The sequence below is a fragment of the Acanthopagrus latus genome, chromosome 18 (assembly GCF_904848185.1).
Source record: "Acanthopagrus latus isolate v.2019 chromosome 18, fAcaLat1.1, whole genome shotgun sequence".
Lineage (NCBI taxonomy): Eukaryota > Metazoa > Chordata > Actinopteri > Spariformes > Sparidae > Acanthopagrus > Acanthopagrus latus.
The window spans coordinates 14235899-14242111 of NC_051056.1; positions in this window are offsets into that span (position 1 = coordinate 14235899).

Below are 6213 nucleotides of genomic sequence, written 5' to 3' on the forward strand. Positions count from 1 at the left end.
CTGCAGCTTTTGTTTTCCTCTCTCTGAACCTCCAAGATGAACCCTGCTGCCAAGGACATAGTTCCTTCCCAATCTGATATTTACACATAGCAAACACTGAAACCATGACATCACCATTCCAGGGTGAAGCCGCTGCGGGCCCGCAGTCAAGCCCGGCAACCTCGCAGCGAAAATAAATCACAGTTAAAGTGGCCTCCTCTTGCTTTTAATCTGCCCTTAATGAAGTCTGGCACATTTCCCTCTGGTGTGGCTCCGTGACACGGCCGTGATCTACGGGGCCACGCTGGAGACCGGAGGGCTGTGGCCTCGGTGGAGCGGCGGGGAGACGTGGCTGCAGCCCGGGCCTTTAGATCCAGGTATGAGCGGAGCCCCCTTTGGCATGCACGGGGTCAAGTGGTTAACCCTCGTTATCTAAAGAGGACGAGGAACATGTGACTCGGACGTTCCAGCTGTAATCAATATCGAACAGCCATTAACCAGTGAGACAACACATCCTCACAAACACAGACAGACTCATACACACACACACCCACACACACACACACACACACATACAGACACACACTTAGCAGCAAGATTCCCGTCTGTGTCACGCACAGTAAAGTGCTCGCCAGAGGAAAACACAAGGGTATAAAGGCAAACAACATGGACATACTCCAAACACTTGGCCCCCGTGAAACAGTGGGAAAAACTCTGTTAATGTAAACGGACTATTTTCGGAGGCTGATACTTGAAAGTTGTTGTGTGAGCCGTTCATGCTGCTTTGATTTAAACTGTAACAGCGGCGAGGCCAAACACAACAGCTGGGGCATCCGCAGACTTACATTTCCTGTTTGTGGTACACTTGATTGCCGTCCAGACGTCTTCCTCTCCCTTCTCCCTCCCTCGCTTCACTCTACCTCCTCTCCTTTTTACTCATCTGAGCCGTCGTGACTGACAGGAAAGCACTGATTACAGACAAATAACAATCTGCGCTAAACATGTCCTCCTCAATTCAACATCCCAGCAGGAGATGCAAGCAAAAAAGAAGAAAAGAAAAAAAAACCCTCTCTCCTCTCCTTCTCTCATATCAGTAATTAGGTTTAATAACAAGCCGAGACAATAGCCGTTTCGTGTAACCATCTTTGTATACATATAAACATCTCGGAATCTTGATAACAATCCTGATTAGTAGCTGCTTGTGATCCTCCTATCTTAACTCTCCACAACTCCCCGCATTATACCTTTTTTAGCCTCTCCGATGAGATTAGAATTTGAAAAGAGAAATTGTTCTTTGATGCTTAATATCAAAGAACTCAATGCTCAACAATTCCAGATGAAAAAAAAACTAGGCTGAAAGTTGAACCACACACACACACACACACACACACACACACACACACACACACACAGAGAGAGACACACACACACACATACGTTATTAACTCGCTGTGATTATTTGTTAGCGTAAACTGGATTTTGCAGGCCCCTGGCCCAGAGGGTTTAGGGAAGAGCTAAATTGATGGAGAGAATATGCCAAATGCTGGCCTGGGGGGGATGTTCTGTCCATTCTAATAGAATTACAAGCTTCTGATAGATGAGTCTTTTCTCCAAGGCTACTTGTCTGTCAAACATTAGGTCACACTCAGCTTCCAGACCGGGAGGGGAGGGTGGGGCGGGGGGGGGGAAGCATAGCACTGCGAGAAGAAGAGGGGGATAGAAGGGGGCTCAAGGCACAGAGAAGAAAACGTCTGAAGAGGTGCCTCGCTCCCTGCCAAGAAAAGGAGGGCAACAAAAGTGAAAAAAGGGGTTAGGGGAGAGAGGGAGGAATGGGAGAAAGAGGAGAGGGTGGGAGCCGGTGAAAGAGAGTGAAATGAGTGAGGGTTGGGGGGTTAAAGAAAGAGGAGAGAGTGAGAAGGGTACAAAAGGGTGCATTCGAATCCACTCTAATTAAGGCCTGCGTGATGGACAGGACCTGCGGACGTGCCTCCTTTTCTTTTTGAGTGTGTGAGTGTGTGTGTGTGAGGGGACGGTGTGACGATGGGAGGGGCTGGGCCTCTAGTAGAGATGTCTACTGCCAGCAGCCCTGAATGGGACAAAGACCTGAATAGAAACTTCAAAGCGACCTCTGTGAGCTCAAAGCCCCCCCCCTCTTCTTCACAGTCTCTTGGCTGTGTGATGGTCAACAAGCCCCTGCTCAAGTGGTGTGTGTGTGTGTGCAATAGGCATGTGTGAGTCTGTTTTCCAGTCTGTTATTTTCTGACTGCTACATGCATTTCTTGGCAGCTATGTGTGCAGTGTGGATTTCAAAGTGTGTCTCTCGCTGTGTGTGTTTTTTGTCTTATGCAAGGGTGTGTGTGTGCGTGTGTGTGTGTGTGTGTGTGTGTGTGTGTGTGTGTGTGTGTGTGTTTGCTTTAAGGAGCGGACTGCAGGATGCAGATATAATTGGAGCAGAGGATCTGACTCATTGCTCTCCCCCTCTGAACTGTGCGCTGGCTCTCTTTGGCGGGATTGGAATTGAAACAAGTAGCCCACAGAGCTGACGTGCTGAAGAAATTATTGTTGCTAAATTATACAGAGGGCTTTCGCATCTAATTTGATCCCAGTGTCCTTACTGATTTTGGCCTGTGTTATGATCTTGCGGCGTGCGTCATCTAATTCTATTTGGCTCCCGCTCAGGCCGTCTAATGATCTCCCACTTATCACCCCCTCCTCTCTACAGTAGATACTCCCTCAGAGTGTCTCTCCCGGCAGAGCTAATGGCCTCACACGACTCTGACTGACTGCTGCAGAATGTTTGAGTCGTCCTGGGGCCCCCTGAGAAAAACAGGAAGACCAGGGGTGACGGCCAGGGCAGGCAGAAAGATAAGATTTGCGTGTGTGCATTGTGGGCTTTTGGCATTTGTGTGTGCGTGTGTGTGCGTAGCGTGAAGGTATCTGCCTCGGTCTGAGCCCACTTGCATCAGTCAAGAGTCAGGTCAGGCTCCAAAGCTCCTGGGATCAACGTGTCATTGTTGCTGGCTGGTGTCGCTGACATGTCCTCGGTGACATCATCACCCGGAGACACTGGGCAGATCATCTGTCCCTCTTCAGTGCCTCGGCTGAAGAGCCATTAGAGTCCACGTCTAATCAGACTGCTAAAGAAAAAGTAGCCCCGACATCCTCATCAGCATTGCCTTTTCTTTTTTTTTCTTTTTTTTCGCTTCCCCTGGCAGGTGCAGTGTAACAGCGTAGGCCGCCGCCTCTTTGATCGTGTATTTATATTTTAAGAGGTAGTACAGAAGCCCCTGCATGCAGGCCCAATCCCCATAATGACTGTGCCGGCAGAGAAACATCCTCTGAATACGTCTTTTATTTCAAATCGAGCGGGTTGCTGCCATGTTGCTACGGGGAGAAGGGAAGAAAAAAAAACACGTACATTTGAACCGTTGAAAATCACATTGAGATAACCTTATCTGCAGATAGAATGTTATCTGTCATCCTGATTATGTCATATGTTTTCAGCTGAGCGTGTTTCTGCGCGGCTATAAATAGAGAGGCTGTAAAAAATCCTGGAGGAGGTCTGTCGCGTATAATGCCCGCACACACACATGCACAGTTACCGTGGCACGCCTTTAAAACAAAGTCCCAGGAGTAATCTAATGTACACACTTGGGCACATGTCGGCACGCAGAACAAAAAAAAAAGAAAGAGGCACTGCACTCGAGCACGCACCGTTGCCCAAACACACCTTTGGCAATCGAAGATATACACCCAAGAAAAAAAGAAAAGAAAAAAAAAGGAACACTTTAAACCCGTGGAGACAAACTCCTAAATCTGAGGATGTCCTTGTTAGTAAGCAGCCGAGGGTACACGAGTGCTCTCAGCCACATCATCAAAGCCTCAGCAATTACTCCCATGCTCCCTCACTCTGGCATAAATCTGCTCTTATCTCGGCTCGCTGCAGGATCAGGGAATATCAGCTCCAGCATCTGCTCCATCTACAAACCCGGCCACTAAAAGCACAACAAAGTGGCTCTGCAGGCATAAATAAAAGGAGGGAGGGGCACCGGAAGAAGTGAGGGGGGCACATATAGAGAAATCGGAGAATGAAAGATAGGCAGAGGGCGGCGGGGGGTGGGGGGGGCTGTATGTGTTGCCTGCTTGTCTCATTTGCCTCGAGCGTTCGGGGCGCTGTCACACTGTGATCTGTCAATCAGGGACAAAGAAAAACTTGACTCAGGCTGATTTCCAAGCGGCTCTGGATAGATTCTACGGGAGGAAATTAAGACATACGGGGGGAGAGAATGTCGACGGCTCGGGTTGGGGCGGGCAAAGAGGTCAGAGTTGAAGATTTACTGGTCAGGGGCAGATATGATGGTGAGGCCGACGTGTCATGTTTTCATCGGAGGGGGTTAAGACAGCCACTGACCCCGTTTTGTCGTAGGGGGCCTACATGAACTCCAGAGAAGTTAGGATCAATGGACACTTTTTGGAATACATTATGAACCAAGTTTGTGCAGAGGAGTCAGCAGATACCAGAGAGCAGAGCTGCTCACACCTGGATGAAAGATGAACAGGTCGCCCCAAACTATTTTTAGGAGGATGTTTGTTTTCCTCGCCGCTGGACTGAAGCAACATCTTTCATGCTGACCCCTTTATCGCAGCTGTGACCCTGACCTCGCTGCCTCCTCCTCCTCCTCCAGCTCCCCCGTTCTGCCTCTCGTCCCTCCCTGTCCTCTCCGCGTTTCCTCCTTCCTCTTCTCTGGTGTTTGCCCCTCGGTCATCCACTCCCTTTCCCTTCAAATATACACCCTGCGAGACAGACGGAGAGACACACAGAGAGGGAGAGAGACACACAGAGAGAGAGAGAGACACAGAGAGAGAGCTAAAGCTGGTACATTTTTTTCCCTCTTTCTCCAGCAGATAGCACTCAAATTTACAGCCATTCAAGGACTATTCAGCTCCTCGGACCCGCCGGTCGTGAATCAGTTATAGAGACAAAATGTTACAAGTGAGTGTTATGAGGGAAATACCTCAGCTCCAGGTGTTTGGCTAGCTGGGAGGGGTCGCCGGGTGAGAGGTGAGGGGTCACACGCCACCCCTCAGGGCGCCCTGACCCCCACAAGACTGATGAATAGCGTGCTAACAAGGACCAGCTCTCTCCATCTCTCTCGCTGTGTCTGCACTCTCTCTTCTTGTCTTTGGCTACCTCTAATTTTTTTTTTTTCCTCCCCGCACCCCTCGCTCTCCGGAGGGCCGATCTGGCAGAGGCAGAGTAGTAATACTTATACCTGCTGAACCTTTAAAGTACCTCGCCATCTGTCGTCTCCCCTGGATTTATAATTATCATCATATCACATTCAAACTAGGCACTGTCGCACTCTTACATAACCTAACCCCTATCTACCGGCGCATGCGATACTTAAGAATAGATTGAATAAATTATTATTGGGTGAGGTGTTAAATCTTGGCCGGCGATAGAGGCGCTTTCTTTCTAATGAGGCTCCCCCGCTGCAGAGAGCTGGAGCGAGGGAGCTAAACCAGCGGCACATGTATCATGTATGGGCCGCCCGCCCCTCCCGCGCATGTCACGCGTCACGCGCACACCCAGTCAAACACACACATGCACAAACGGACACAGCGCACATTTGACGAACACCCTCCCCTCCCTCCTCCCCGGGGCCGTTTGCACAGTCATATCATAGAGCCAATTAAAGAGATGAGTCTTATTAGTGGAGGTGTCCTGGCCCTCGTTAATCACCGGGGTTTCCTGGCAGGGGCTGGTGACATGCAGGGGGCTCTCCGTCATCTTTATGGGAACTGTCTCATCACGCCCTTATAAGACACTCATCCAAACTTTACCGAGACTCATGATTTAGCAGAGCTTTCTTGGCCCAGAAACGCGTTCAGTCATCGGCGGGTCACCTTTGAATGAGCTTCAAGGGATTTGGAAAATGGAGGCGCGGAAATGTAGGCCTCACTGCGGCGCATTGCTCCCTCGCAGGCTTGCGTGTTTCTCAGAGTTCCCCCACCACCACCACCCATCCACCCATCCATTCCTAATTGAAAAAAACATAATCTGGTTTCCTCTTCCTTGCAGGGGGAAGAAAGAAAAAAAAATCACTATTCTCCTCACTGCACAGCTCAAGCCCGCTGGGACGAGCCAAAGTGGCTTCACAACAATGATGTGAGGTGAGGAGAGGAGGTGTAGAGAATCAGATTCCAGGGTTACCCAGGGTAAATATCACTCGA